Source organism: Pinus tabuliformis, chromosome 5_1 (genome assembly GCF_031772625.1).
Source record: "Pinus tabuliformis cultivar Carrire ecotype Pingquan chromosome 5_1, CPIR1, whole genome shotgun sequence".
Lineage (NCBI taxonomy): Eukaryota > Viridiplantae > Streptophyta > Pinopsida > Pinales > Pinaceae > Pinus > Pinus tabuliformis.
Genome location: NC_142305.1, coordinates 797,964,552 through 797,979,556, shown reverse-complemented (window position 1 = coordinate 797,979,556; position 15,005 = coordinate 797,964,552).

Genomic DNA, 15,005 nt, shown 5'->3' with positions numbered 1-15,005 from the left:
TGAAGATTTTGAGGGAGCCATTCTAGTTCTCTCATTTGGTGAAGCATGATTATCTCTCTTTGAAGGATCATTTTCCCTCTCTGAAAGCCCTTATCCAGATTCAAAATATTGATGTCTTTTATGTGTTGTGTCTACATATGATTTAAGTTTCACTTCTTCCAAATAATTTTGGACTCCCTAATTTCTCGCATCATAATCTCTTTATAAGGGATTTCATGAGCTGTAACCCTTAAAACTCCGTTAAGACAACATGCAACAACAAGCCTTACCTTTCAATCTTTATGCCTCAATATCTTTCATTCTCCCAAGTTAGTCACTACTGGAACCATAACTTCTAGAGTCAAATGAGAAGGTGTTTGTCCCACCATTTGTAGTTGTCTTGTCACCTCCTCCAATGAACAAAGAAGGACATCTTTGGATGGAGATAAAATTTGATCTCTTTCTCTAAAAGGCTCTTCTTCCATCATTCCTCCCATCATCATATTGTTGTTATGATTTGTAAGAGTGTTGGTCCCTAACCCAAACAATTTGGATTCCATTGTTAACTCTCAGGATGTTAGGATACATAGCTCTGATACCACTAGAATATCCCTTAGGATTAAGAAATAACACTTAACAAGTTTTATAATCCAACAATATGCTTTACTTTGACAATCAATGACAATATTGAAATGCAATAAAATTGAATAATCATGTATTCAATAATTTATTCCCATCAATCAATTCAATATAACATAAGTAGTTTGGATCCTCATTCCTCCATGATATGTAAACTACCATGGATATTCCACTTGACAGTTTGTCACAACAGATTTGATAATATTATATTAAAAATATGAGATTCTACACTATTACAATTTTATTAAACTTTAAGATCTGTAGATTTAATTGTAATTAGTGCATGCATGCAAGTATAAATTATGCAGAAAAGTAGAGAATGACAAAACAAGCTCACACACACATAAGACACAAGATATGCTCTCTGGGAAACCCTTTTGGGAGAAAACCAAGCTCGAAGGTGAGTTCACTTTGCTCTCTTTCTTTGTCTGGAAATATGGTTGCAGGTACAAAGAAGTAATTCCTATGGCCCATGGGATGCTACAGTGCACAAATCCTCTTTGTGCGCTCTACCTCCTATCTCTCCTGGCTATCTTTGCTCTGCTATGGAACACAATGCTCTCGAAATAATGGAATGCCTCTTCCTCCTAGTGGCCCGGTTATAACACAACCCAATAACCTACTAGTGGTTAATTTTGACTACATCAACTCTTAACTAGAGTTACAAAATAGAATCTTCTAGAATATTTTACATCGCAAACACGTGGCTAGCCCCTTTTCCATGAATAATGGGGGCTAATGCGACATCCTACCGAATTATAGGTGTGAAAATGAGAAGGTAAAATTCTGAGTGGCATAACTTTTGCATACAGACTCCGATTGACACGATTCTTGCATCATTGGAAAGCTTTCTATGTGTAGAATAACATGAAAATGTGCATATTAAGGGGAAAAATTTTACCACAAAAAAACATCGTTTGAAGCCTAAAAACAATCCTGGAAGGTTTTGGACCCTGTTTTGCAAACTGGGTCCCGCTAGTAAAAATGGTCACATGAGTTGATTCCTCCACTTTTTCCACTCCAAATGAATAGAGATGGATGACAAATAATATAATGATCCTATCCGAATCTTACCTCCCCTTTTTGGGAGTCTTTTGGTCCCCAAAATATTATACTAAATGAGGTGAGGAAATTTTTCCTCCACCTTCTCTCTGGTGTACCATTTAGCTTTGCCTAAAAGTTGTCCCTTCAACCCAATTTGCGAAAGGTATTGCTTCCCTTGTCTTGTAGTTCTAGACCTCTTCTGCAAAACTGTATCTTCTGTCAACTTTGCTTGAGCGTCTGGTTCTAAATCCTCCACAGAAGGTAAGAATCGTTCCTCTTCCTGATCTAACATGGAAGACTCATAGAGTTTCAAATTCTCCACATTTACAACTGAGTAAATCTGCATATATGGTGGTAAACTGAGTCGATAGGCATTATCACCCACCTTTTCCAGTATCTCAAAGGGACCATATCTAAAAGCCTAGATTTTCTTACCAAGCCCCTGCAACGTCTCCTTGTTCAATTGTAGCCATACTCTATCTCCCACCTTGAACATTTTCTTCGTTCTGTGATGATCATGCCTAGCCTTATACTTCTCCTGCAACTTCTGCAATGTTTCTTGTACCTGTAGATGGATTTGTTTGATCTTCTCTGTAAAATTTTATCCCTCAAAGCATTTCCTATAAGATCTTCCTTCACTCCTCCTTGCTGCCCATATGCAATATCCAAAGGTGAAGGTCACGAATATCCAAAACAAGTTTCAAATGGGGACTTTCCTGTAGGAGTGTGCTCTATTATAAGAATGTTGTATATATACCGGATTTTCATCCCAAGCCTTCAGATGCTTTTGGCTGTAACCACTCAGAAGCCGCACCAAAGTCCTGTTGACTACTTCTATCTACCTATCTATCTATGGATGGAATGTTGTAAATATCTTCAACTTCGTGTCCATCTTCTCCCACAATGTAGTCCAGTATGCACAGGGAAATCTTGTATCCCTGTCTGAAATGATGCTCCGTGGTATTCCAAAGTGCACCCAGACCTGTCCAAAGAATAAGTTTTTTACTTCTTGTCCATTGATGGTCTTTTTATAGGGCATCAGAACACACATCTTGCTGAACCTGTCAACTGCCACGAACAGGTAGTCATGTGCCTTCCTAGTGTTCAATAATCCTCCCACAAAGTCCATGGAAATACTTTCCCAAGGATGAGGAGGTACATGTAATAGATGATATAGACCTTGTTTCCTGTTTCTAGGCTTGCTGGTACAACAACGTATGAATCCTCTTATGAACCTAGCTAGATGCTCTTGCATCTTGGGCCAATGCACATGCCTCTGCAAGTTAGCCATGGTCTTCCCTACACCAAAGTGCCCTACAACCTTGGAGGCGTGAGCCTCTCTAATCAACTGCAATCACTCACCTTTAGGAACACATAACTTATCCAACCTGTAGAGTAACCCATCCTAGAGATGGTAGTAAATGGTGTTGTCACCATCGTGCACATGAATCTGACTCTGCAACTGTTGATATACCTCCTTGAAGTTCTCATCCTCTGAATATTCCTCTCTATATGCATCATGGGTGAATGTCTCCATGTGCATAAGAGTCCCCAAAGATGTAATATTTGATGTGGGTGGCCTTGACAACACGTTGACCAAATTTTTTGTGCTTCCATTCTTATACTTGATCACCAAATGAATTGGTTGTAAAAACCCCATCCACTTGTAGTGCATGGTCTGCTGTAGCTTATTCAGGGCCTGCAAGTACTGTAACGACTGGTGATATGTGTGGATTACTGTCTTCTTTCCCATCAGATAATGCTTCCACTTATTCTCAACTTGCACCATGGCATAGATCTCCTTATCATAGGTAGGGTAGTTAAGAACCGCCCCATGAAATACTTCACGATGGTAGCAAACGAGTCTTCCTCCTTGTATTAAGACATCTCCCATAACATATCCACTTGCATCTATCTCCACTTCAAAGGACTGCTACAAGTTTGGTAGTGCCAAAACTGGTGCTTCATCGATCTTCTTCTTTAACTCATCGAAGGCCTTCTGCTAACCTTTTCCCCACTAGAAACTCTTGCCACATGCTATTATGGCGTGGAGCAATACTGCCACCACTGAAAATGAGGCTATGAATTTCCTTAGGTACTGTGCTGCCCCAATGAAACTCCTAACCTCAATAACATTAGTAGGTACCGACCATTTCATGATGGCCTCCATCTTGGAAGGATCTATTTTCAATTCTCCTCCACCAATCACATATCCCAAATACACCTAGGACTGCTGTGCAAACTCACACTTCTTGAGATTTGCGATCAGATGGTGCTTCTTCAATGTTTCCAACACCTACGTCAAATGGGAAATATGCTCCTCCTAGGTAGCACTATATACCAGTATATCATCCAAATAGACAATAACAAATGAATCTATAAAAGGGCACAATACATCATTCATTAATATCATAAATGTAGCTGGTGCATTACATAGGCCAAATGGCATAACTAACCATTGATACAAACCTTGCCTGGTTTTGAAGGTAGTTTTCCATGTATCTTCTTCTTTAACTCAAACCTGGTGATATCCAGACTTCAAGTCTAACTTGGTGAAATACTTTGCTTGCTGCAACTGATATAGTAGATCATCTATCATGGGCAAGGGGTATCTGTTCTTAAGCGTGATTTTATTCAACGCCCTGTAATCTATACACATCCGCCAAGTCCCATCCTTCTTTGACACAATGATGATGGGTGACCCACATGGTGATGTACTCGGTCAAATGATACCCTGTTCCCATATCTCTTGCAACTGTTTCTTCACCTCACTTGCTTCTATAACAAATTGCATGTACAACCCAATATTTGGCAATGGGAAGTCTGCCAATCAATGGATCTCGTGCTCCACTTCTCTCTTAGGGGGGTAACCCTTTAGGCTCTCAGAACATGTCCTTGTATGTCTGTAGCAACTCATCCAATTGTTGTTTTTGTTTCTTATTACACCCCTCTAGGGATGCCTTGCCTCTTATTGACTCCTCTACAGACCAAATTTCTCTTAAAAAAATAAAACATACTTCTTGCTGGAACTGATCAATTTCTTGGCTTGGTTGGCACTTACCAGTGAAATTTTTTACTTGCCTTTATGTGCATTGATGATGAAAAATTTTCCATCCTTGATGAGCTAGTACTAGTTATCTTTCCTCATGAATATTGCATCACCCATGTACATGTACAAACTCCCAAACATGACTCCACATACATCAAGGGGAACCACATCCATATCTACTTCATAAATAAAATCAACATTGATAACAAATCTAATTTTGCATTGTTTTGTTACCTTCATCTCTGCATTCTTATGTACCCATCCCGATGTATATGGGTTTGGATGATCACGAACTTCTAGCCCCAACTTCTTGACCAAATTTGCTGCAATGAGATTTGCCTGCGATCTTGAGTCAAATAGAGCATCAAATTTCATATTATCAACTTGTATCTTTAAATCGAAGAATTTGGTCACTTCTTTCTCTTCCTGCTGCTGAAGGCTACTCAGATTCACATCCTTCTACACTGATGTACATATGATATTATCATCCAAATCTGAGATGCTTTCAACTTGGTTGCTCGAATCAGTGGTCATGATATTCTTCTTATTATTATCTTTCTTCTTGTTGTTCAAGTTTATCTCTGGATGCAACTTCCAACACTTATCCTTTGTATGGCCATCAATGTTGCAGTTGGTTCTAGTATCTTTGCACTGGTGTGCAGTGACTACCATCTTCTTATGTTTTCCCCCTTTTTGCTTCTTCTTCCTCTCCTTAGAAGCGTCTTGTTGTTCCTTTTGCTTCGATTCACTTGATTGTGCTCTTTTTAGCCCTATGTTCTCCAGGTACTATGCCTGTACACAAGCCTCATCAAATGTTTTGGGCTTGAACAACATCACTTTCTCATGCAGATGGCGATGCAGACCCCCCAAGTAATTGAGGAGTACATCTGGGTTCTTTGGAGAGATACCCAACATTATAGACATCTTCTTGAATTCTGTGGTGTACTCCTGCACATTTTGGCCTAAATTTTGCTTGAAGTAATGCCACCGAATCCATTGGCCTTCCATGTACTCAATGGGATAAAACTGTGACTTAATGAGGGTTTTGAAATCGTCCCACTTAGTCACTGGAGGTTCTCCCTCCAATTTAGGGTTTCCGTGTGGCTCTCCCACTAAGTCAGTGCATGGCCCTCAAATTTAAGCCACGCAAATGAGATATTTTGCCATTCCTCAATCTGATGGACACTGAAATAAAATTCCAGTTGCTGCAACCAATGATTCAACTTTAGAGCATCAATCTCACCATGGTACGACTTGATATCAACTTTTTCTTTCACTTTAAACAAGGATTGCGATTGATTCACGACACTCAAACTGGGTTGATCTTTTTCGAGCTCTTTCTTTGACTAGTTCTCCATTTCTCCCCGACCTTCTGTTCCCTGTTCTAATTGTCCTTGAGATTCCTTAGGGTTACATAGAGAGAGTATGGTACCTAGATTGAGTTCCATCTCCCATACATTGCCACAATTTGCATACAAAATAGTTTAAAGAGTGATTTTTTGTTTCCAAATAGCCCCTATATCATCAAGGAACCCCTTGCTATTTAAATCAAGATTCATAGGGTAAGCTACCACTATGTCTCCTCCAAGAGGGAGTCACTACCTAGATTTATTATTGGGATTGATCCATAGCCACAGAGTATCCCACACAAACTTCACTATCCTTAAGTGACCATAACCAAACTTCGTGCCAAGTTCTAATCCTCCACTACCTTAAACTAACCTCAATAGTTTTTTGTTGCAACCTAGAATTTTCCTGTTGTCCAACATAAGGGTTTAACTACCCTAACTGTCTTAGATAATTTGAAATGCTCCTCAAATTAATACATAATAGGTCCATGTTATAAATAAGAGGGCTTCACTACCCTAATGTTACCTCAACCAGAACTTAATACCACAAATGATCTTTCTCCTGATCCGATGAGAGCTAGCTGCCCTAGAAGGGTCTCCTCCAAGATCCAGAAGGGATATGTTGGCCCAGAGAAGGTTTTGTTGCTCATTCATTAGGCTAAAAGAACCTAGAATACATTTTCTACCTTGGATAAGAGCCTCAATTTTCCTTGTTTTCTTGTACAAAGGCCAAAAGCTACCTCACTGCCTTGAACATAAATCTTGAGTCTATCTTGCTGCCCTAGCTCTTAGCCATCGAAACCTTAGAATGGATGAAGGTGTCAAAAAATGTCTCCTAAAGCTAATTATCCCATAAAAATATCCTTGCTTACAAAAACCAGATGAAAAAATCTTCAGAAATTTTGTCAAATAAATTAGAGGAGAGGGTGGATTGGTTAGGTTGAACCTTTGACCACCAAAGCCAATTAAAGGAAAAAGAGGTCTTAAAACCCTTAGAACCTTAACTAACAAAACATAAATATTAATCTAACCATAATGAGAATAATGATTCTCTTATTTATAAACTCCCGTTGAGGTATATTCTCCTTATTTTAATTTGAGGGGTTACAAGTTTCCCTCCACTTAGCCCCAATTATGGTTTCCTTCACAAGTTTTGCCCCAAATATCCCCATATACCCAATGTTCCCCCAAAATAATTGGATAATGGGTTCCCCCTTTCATTAACTATATCCTACGGAGTTGGATAAGCTATTTCGTCCTCCCTTAGGCAATTAACTAGTAGGGAACATTTCAAAACACTGCCCAATCATCATGCCAAGTCACCTGTGTTCAACCAATGCTTTCCAAGTGTCACCTAGAGATATTTACACATGTTATTTGGAGGTGTGCCCAATATTGAGATGTAAAAAGTAAGAAAAACCCAAGATTGAGAAGTAAAAATTAAGAAAAATGACTAAGTATAGGTAGGGTTTGTAGGCTTGTAGGGGGCTATAATGAAGTGATGGAGTGGAGTGAGGTGAAATGGACTAAGTATAAAATGGAGTGAAATGAGGTATGTAGGAAGGAGTCATGTGGGAGAGTAGGTGAAGAAAAGGCCTCTCACAAACCCACATAGAAGAAAAATATCAAAGTATATAAAGTAACAGGAGACGAAATCATGCAAGATAGTAGGTGAAGAAAAGGCCTCCCACAACCTGCATTGATACAAAATGGCTAATTAAAAATGGTTCAAAAACTAAGTAAAATAACTAATAAAAAGTGAAGGGGAAAGAGTGATTCCACATAGAAATAATTACTTAGTCAAAATAAAAAAAAATGGATAATGAAAATAATAATGATAAATGGAAAATTGATGAAAAATGGAGAAAAAAGATAAATGGATAATTGACGAAGATATAATGAAAAGGATGTGGGTAAGTTTAACTCCATAGTATATTCGACCAAAATGACAATATCGTAGGCATATGACCTCCATTTTTTATTTCATAAAGCATTGGATGAAGTTGGCACATAGGGCTATCCAATGAGAGGATGATTACAACAATTTTCTTCCCTTTTAGTATCCTTTTAAAAGGAGAAACCATGCCCATTGACTTTGTGTGAGGAAGTGTTATGCAACCAACTCACAAAATAGAAGAAAATATATATCAAAGCCTTCACAATCAACCTCTTTGAGGAGTCAACCTCCTTTACATTACACAAATGAACAATTATTGGATGATACAAATGACTAAACCTCCTTTCTATATATAGGAGTCTAAGGGTTCACAATATAGTCAAATTTGACATAACAATAATAATATAAGGGCATAACAAACAACAATAGTGGGCTTCTACGGGGCACACTAATAACAATATGGGGACAATAGGGGCACAATAATAACAATAAGGGCTACAATGAAAATAGTAATGGGGGAATCACTAGTATTATAGGGACCTAACATGACCCTCTCCTTCAAAAAAGTGTTGTCCTCAAAGCTTGAGTAGTTTTGGATGCTTATGTATAAAATCCTCATCCTCCCATGTGCAATCTTCAACAGGTAAGTTCTTCCACTTGATGAGATACTTCGAAAATGATCGATTTCGTAGTTGTCGAGTTCTTGTTTCTGTTACTGCTTCAGGTTCCAATATGATTTTTCCTTCCTCGTCAAGTTTTGGCAATATTGTTTGAACTAGGAGCTTGTCACCTATAACCTTATTTAAACATGAAACATGGAAAACTGGGTGCACTTGAGAAGCTATAGGAAGCTCCAATTTCTATTCCATAGTACCAATATTTTCCAACACCTTGTATGGACCATAATACTTTGGTGATAATTTATTTAACCTTATTAGCTTGCTTGAGGGAAATTTGTTTATATGGTTGTAGCCACAGGAATACCTAGTCACCTACATCAAAAATTATTTCACTGCGATGTTGATCTGCGTGTTGTTTCATTCTATTCTGCGCCAAAGTGAGGTTATCCTTTAAGAGTTGGAGAACTTGTTGTTGACGCTCGATGTGATCTTCCACTACTTGAACCTTAGAATTTTCTCTTAAATATGATGTGATGGATGGTGGATGATATCCATAAAGTGCCATAAATGGGGTCATTTTTGCTGTAGTATGGAAGGAAGTGTTATACCACCATTCAACCAGAGGCAACCATTCGACCCATTGTGTCTATTTTGTCAAAGACAAAGCAATGAATATATCCTTCCAAACATTTGTTTACTATCTCAATTTGCCATCAAATTGAGGATGATAAGATGAGTTATGAGCTAACTGAGTACCAAGACAAGAAAATAATTTTGTCCACAAATTTCCAGTGAAAATGAGATCTCTGTCGCTTATAATAATATTTGGGTTTCCATGTAGCTTTTGAATTGCTTCCATAAATGCAATAGAAACTATACCGGCTTTAAATGGATGAGATAATGCACAAAAGTGTGCATACTTGGTAAATCTGTCAACTACCACCATGATGACACTCTTTCCTTCGGACTTGGGTAAACCCGTGATAAAATCCATTGAAACCTCCTCCCTACGTTGGCTTGGAATGGATGAAGGTTGTAATAGACCTGGGGTCTTAATTGTTTCAACTTTATTTTGTTGGCAAACCAAACATTCCGCCACAAAATTTTGAATATTCGATTTAAGGCAATCCCAAAAAAATTCCTTCTTAACCCTGTGGTAAGTTTTTAAAAATCCCAAATGCCCTCCTAAGGGAGAAGTGTGCAATTTCATAAGAATATTTTGTTTGAGTTGGGAATTCATACATAGGTATAAGCGATCTTTGTACCATAACAAATCATTTTTCTAGCTAAATGTATAAGATGTATTGGGATATTGTTGCAACTTTTGAATGAGTATCCACATTTCTTCGTCATTCTTTCATTCACCCCTTGCTTCGTTTATCCAATTTGGTTGGATAATAGAAATGGCACAAAGCAATGCTTCCACATCCTTGTCCTTTCTTGAGAGTGCATCTGCGACAACATTTTGCATCCATTTTTTGTAGATGATTTCAAAGTCATAACCCAATATCTTTGTGACCCATTTTTGTTGCTCTTCTGACGATAATATTTGTTCTAAAAAGTATTTAAGACTATCATGATCCGTTTTTACCTTGAAGTGTCTTCCCATTAGGTAGGGTCGCCATTTCTTAAGTGCATGTAGTATTGCCAACATTTCATTCTCATAAATAGCTTTGTGTAAATAATTTCCTTTGATTGTATGACTTTTGAAAGCAATGGGTCTTTCTTCTTGCATTAAAACAAAACCAATTCCATTTACTGAGGCATCACATTCCATAATAAAGATTTTTGTGAAGTCCGACGTAGCTAAGACTGGTGCTTGGCACATTGCCTCTTTAAGATGTTAAAAGGCCTTTGTTGCTTTTGGAGTCCATGAAAATGCATCTCTCTTCAATAATGTTGTTAGAGGTGCTGCTATTCTCCCATAATTCTTAACAAACTTGCGATAATACCTTGTTAACCTGAGAAATCCTCAGAGACGTTTTATGGATGTGGGGATTTTCCATTCCTTAATGGCTTTAATTTTGCTAGAGTCTACCTTAACACCTTCATGAGATACAATATGACCCAGATATTCCACCTCTTGTACTCCAAAGAAACATTTGGATATTTTTGCATATAATTGTTTCTCTTCCAATAGTTTGAACACCCTGTCAACATGTTGAACATGATCCTTCCAAGACTTGCTGTAGATTAGTATATCATCAAAAAATACTAACACAAATTTTCTAAGGAAGGGTTTGAAAATGGAAGTCATCAAACCTTGAAATGTAGAAGGTGCATTAGTAAGGCCAAAAGGCATGACCAAAAATTCATAATGACCCTCATGAGTTTTGAATGTTGTTTTCAGAATGTCTTCAGTCTTCATTATGATTTGATGATATCCTAAATGAAGATCCAACTTGGTGAAGTAAATTTATCCATACAATTCATCAATGACATGCATGGGAAATTTATCTTTAATAGTGAGCTTATTGAGCTCCCTATAATCCAGACACATGTGCCATGATCCATCCTTCTTATGAACCAACACTACTGGAGCAGAGAAAGAACTTTGACTAGGTTGAATTATACCAGCCTCCAGAATTTCTGCAACCATACATTCAATTTCACTCTTTTGGGGATAGGGATATCTGTAAGGCCTGATGTTTGGAGGAACACTTCCTTGAGTCAAATGAATAGCATGATCATGATCACGAATAGGTGGGAGGCCTTTGGGAGTCTCAAATACCTTGGAATGATTGTCCAAGACTTTTTAGAGATCTAGAGAAATAGATGATTTCGACATGGGAACCTCTAGCGAACATAATTGTGCAATTGCACCTCGTTGTTCTATCTTTAGAATCTTTGTCATTCCGTTAGAGCTGATTATCTTTCCCAGTTTCCCTGTGATACCCCTTAATTCAACTTCCTTTCCTTCCGAACAAAATTTCATGAAAAGTTCTTGAAAATTAAAAACTATTGTACCCAAGGGTTGTAGCCATTGGACTCCTAGTACAACGTCAACACCACCCATTGGAATGGAAAGAATTGGGCTATTCAATACATATTCTCCCATGGATAGCTTGATATTATGGCACTTTCCAGAGCAATTTATGGTTCCTCCACTTGCAATCATCACTTGACACTCTGGTGCTGGATATAGGAAGAAATTCAATTCCTTGGCTATCTTACAATGAATAAAATTATGGCTACTTCCCGAATCAATCAACACTATTACTTTTTTCTTCTCGATATGTCCTTCTATCTTGATAGTTCGAGGAGTGGTAATTCTAGCCAATGCATTACAAGATATGGTCAGATTCATTTCTTATTTCTCTAGGGTTTTTTCATGGTGTATATCCTCTTCTTTTGACGTTTCTTGTTCCTTTTCTTCCTCCTCTTCACAATCTACGTAAAATAATTTCTTCTCAACACACTTATGACCTTCAGTTTATTTTCTATCACAACTGTAACAAAACCCTTTTTCTCCTTTTTCTTCCAATTGTTGTGGTGTCAACCATGTAGGTTGTGGAAGGCTAGGGGAAACAACACTTCCATCTTTATAGTTGTGAGTGGTAGGCTTCCTGGTTGCCATAATTTTGCTTTCCATTTTTCTTGCCAACCTGAATGCTTTCTGCAATGAATCAGGTTCCCAAAGGCGAACCTCATGTTGGATGTTATCGTTTAAAGTCCCTATGAACACATCAATCCTATGCTCCTTTGGAATATCTTTTACCCTTATATTCCTCATTGTGCTCCATCACTGAACCCTTTTGTTTGAGATTTATCAATTGGCTAAAAAAGGTGTTGCTTTTTGTATCCTCATAATGTGCTATCATTTCTTCTGTAAAAGTTGCCCAAGTGACAATTTGTTTACTAGAGCAAAGCCATCGATACCATACAAACTGATTTGGTGCCAAATATAAAGTTACAATGCATACCTTTTATGTGTTTTTCACATTATGGAGATAGAAATATTTCTCCATCTGTAGTATCCATGTTATGGGATCGTTGTCATCAAACTTCCTCATATCGATCTTTGGAACATGGTGAGTCTTCAATCCAAAGTTAGAGTCTATGAAATCATGATTAACATTTATTTTGTTCTCATCATGAGTTTCCTTTACTACCCTTTCACCATTAGTAAACATTTATTGTAGTAACTTTGTCAAATCTATCTTCAAATCTTCCATTTTGCCTTCCATCTTAGCTTCCACGTCATTCATCTTAACTTCCAAGCCTTTCTTTAAACCATCCATCTTAGCTTCCACGTCATTCATTTTAGCTTCCATGCCTTTCTTTAAACCATTGATCTTATCTTCCACGCCTTTCTTTAAACCATCCATCTTAGCTTTTGTTACTCTTTGTGAGAGTGAATTTTGTTGCACTTGGTCTTGTAATTTTGATATATCATGTTGCATTTCTTCCTCTTCTTCATGAGTCATGCTAGAGATTTCAGGTTTCTTACTAGGTGTTTCCATTTTCCTTATTTGGGGCATCAATTAATTATAATTATGCTTCACTATGCCCTTTGAATTCCTTCAAACTAATTTTTCAAACCAACTTATGCAAAATTTAAAAAAAAATTACACACATTTTTTCACTTTATAGGAGCTCGATATTGAATCTGATTTATCTATGAAATTGCAGATCTCCAAGGTTTGAAATTGCGAATTGTGGTAGCCCTTTGAGTCCTCCTTCCAATGCCACCAGTCTGATCGAAATTGGATTCTCCAAGAATGATTTATGCCCAATCTCCCAAGACGAACATATTATACACTCTTTCAGTAGAGCGAACTTATACGAAGTGCCACGTGTCACTATTTCAAACTTCGGACCTAAAAATGATGCATAGAAAACTGCATTCTGTCCTCTTTCTATAACTTCTTACCAAATTTCAATCTGATACTCAGAGACAAATTTATGATGATTTTCCCAAGGTCGCCTATTTGGGATGTAATTTGGGAGCCTTCAAAAACCCTAAATTCCTTAGATCATATCTCTGAAAATATAGCGAGAAAAGATTCGAAATTATGACCCGAGGATCATCGAGATTTCGGCTCAAATGGGTTTTTTTTAGCTTCTGAAACGTTGCAAAAAAAAGTTATAGTGAAAATTCCACGATGGCCTGTTTGGAGTAGCGAAACCCTAGAATCCAAACCTCTAATACCAAATGTTATGTAACCAGCTCACAAAATAGAAGAAAAGATAGATCAATGCCTTCACAATCAGCCTCTTTAAGGGGGAAACCTCCTTTACATTACACAAATGAACAATAATTGGATGATACAAATGACTAAACCTCCTTTCTATATACAGGAGTCTAAGGGGTCACAATATAATCAAAGTCGACTTAACAATAATAATATAAGGGCACAACAAATAATAATAGTGGGCTTCTATGGGGAACACTAATAACAATATGGGGGCAATAGGGGCACAATAATAACCATAAGGGCTACAATGACAATAGTAATGGGGGAATCACTAGTATTATAGGGACCTAACAGGAAGCACTACAATTTTGAAATTGACTTTGAATTACTAAGGTTTTTTTGGGTCTTCATGTTCAATAAGTGAAGGTCATCTCTTAATTTTAAGATTTCAACATTTTGGTGACCATAACAGGGAATGATTCATTTTCAAGAAATAAGGTACTTTCTGTAAATGGTTAGATATTATTGAGAAATTAAAAGTTGTTTTGTTTCAACTCTTGGAAAAATATTTGGCATATTTCCATGCAAAGGTTTTAAGATGAAGTGAGTTCTTTAAATATTTGTTCAACGAGCATCAAATGGCCTTCAATCCCTCTTAAGTCCATTATTTCAACTCCAGATTTTAAAGAAAGATGCACTAGCGACCTCACTAAAAAGATTCCATACTTAGAAAAAGATCTAGATGAAGACTCTACTGAAAAGTTTCTTTCATGTTGTGATGATATTTTTTTCTCCTCTATCAAGCCCAACAAAATTTCTTCAAGATATGATAAAATAAGAAGACTCACATAGAAAGAAGTGATTGTACAAAAGTCCTCTCAATCTAGAAGGAGAAGATCATCCCTTGCCAAATATTCCCATGGAGAAAAGTTTCCCATATTCTTTTGAGAGACTTCAGAAGATGTAGAAAAGAATTTGTTTAAGTTTGATAGTTTCGGTGATATTTACAATGTGGTTAAAGATGGTGTTGATCGTTGATTGGTCATCCAAATTCCACAAGGAAATACTCACTAATGGTTTACTTCATTATTGCCTAGAAACATCACTAGTTGCGACATATTAAAAAACTTGTTCCTTAAGAAATATTTCTCAAGGAAAGACCCATATTCTCTTTTCTTGAATTTGGTTGAACTTCAAATAGATGAGGAAGATATTATTAAAAATTTCACTATCATATTTATGAAAGTACTTCATGAAATTCCTCAAGAAATGTTTTTATTACATGATTGC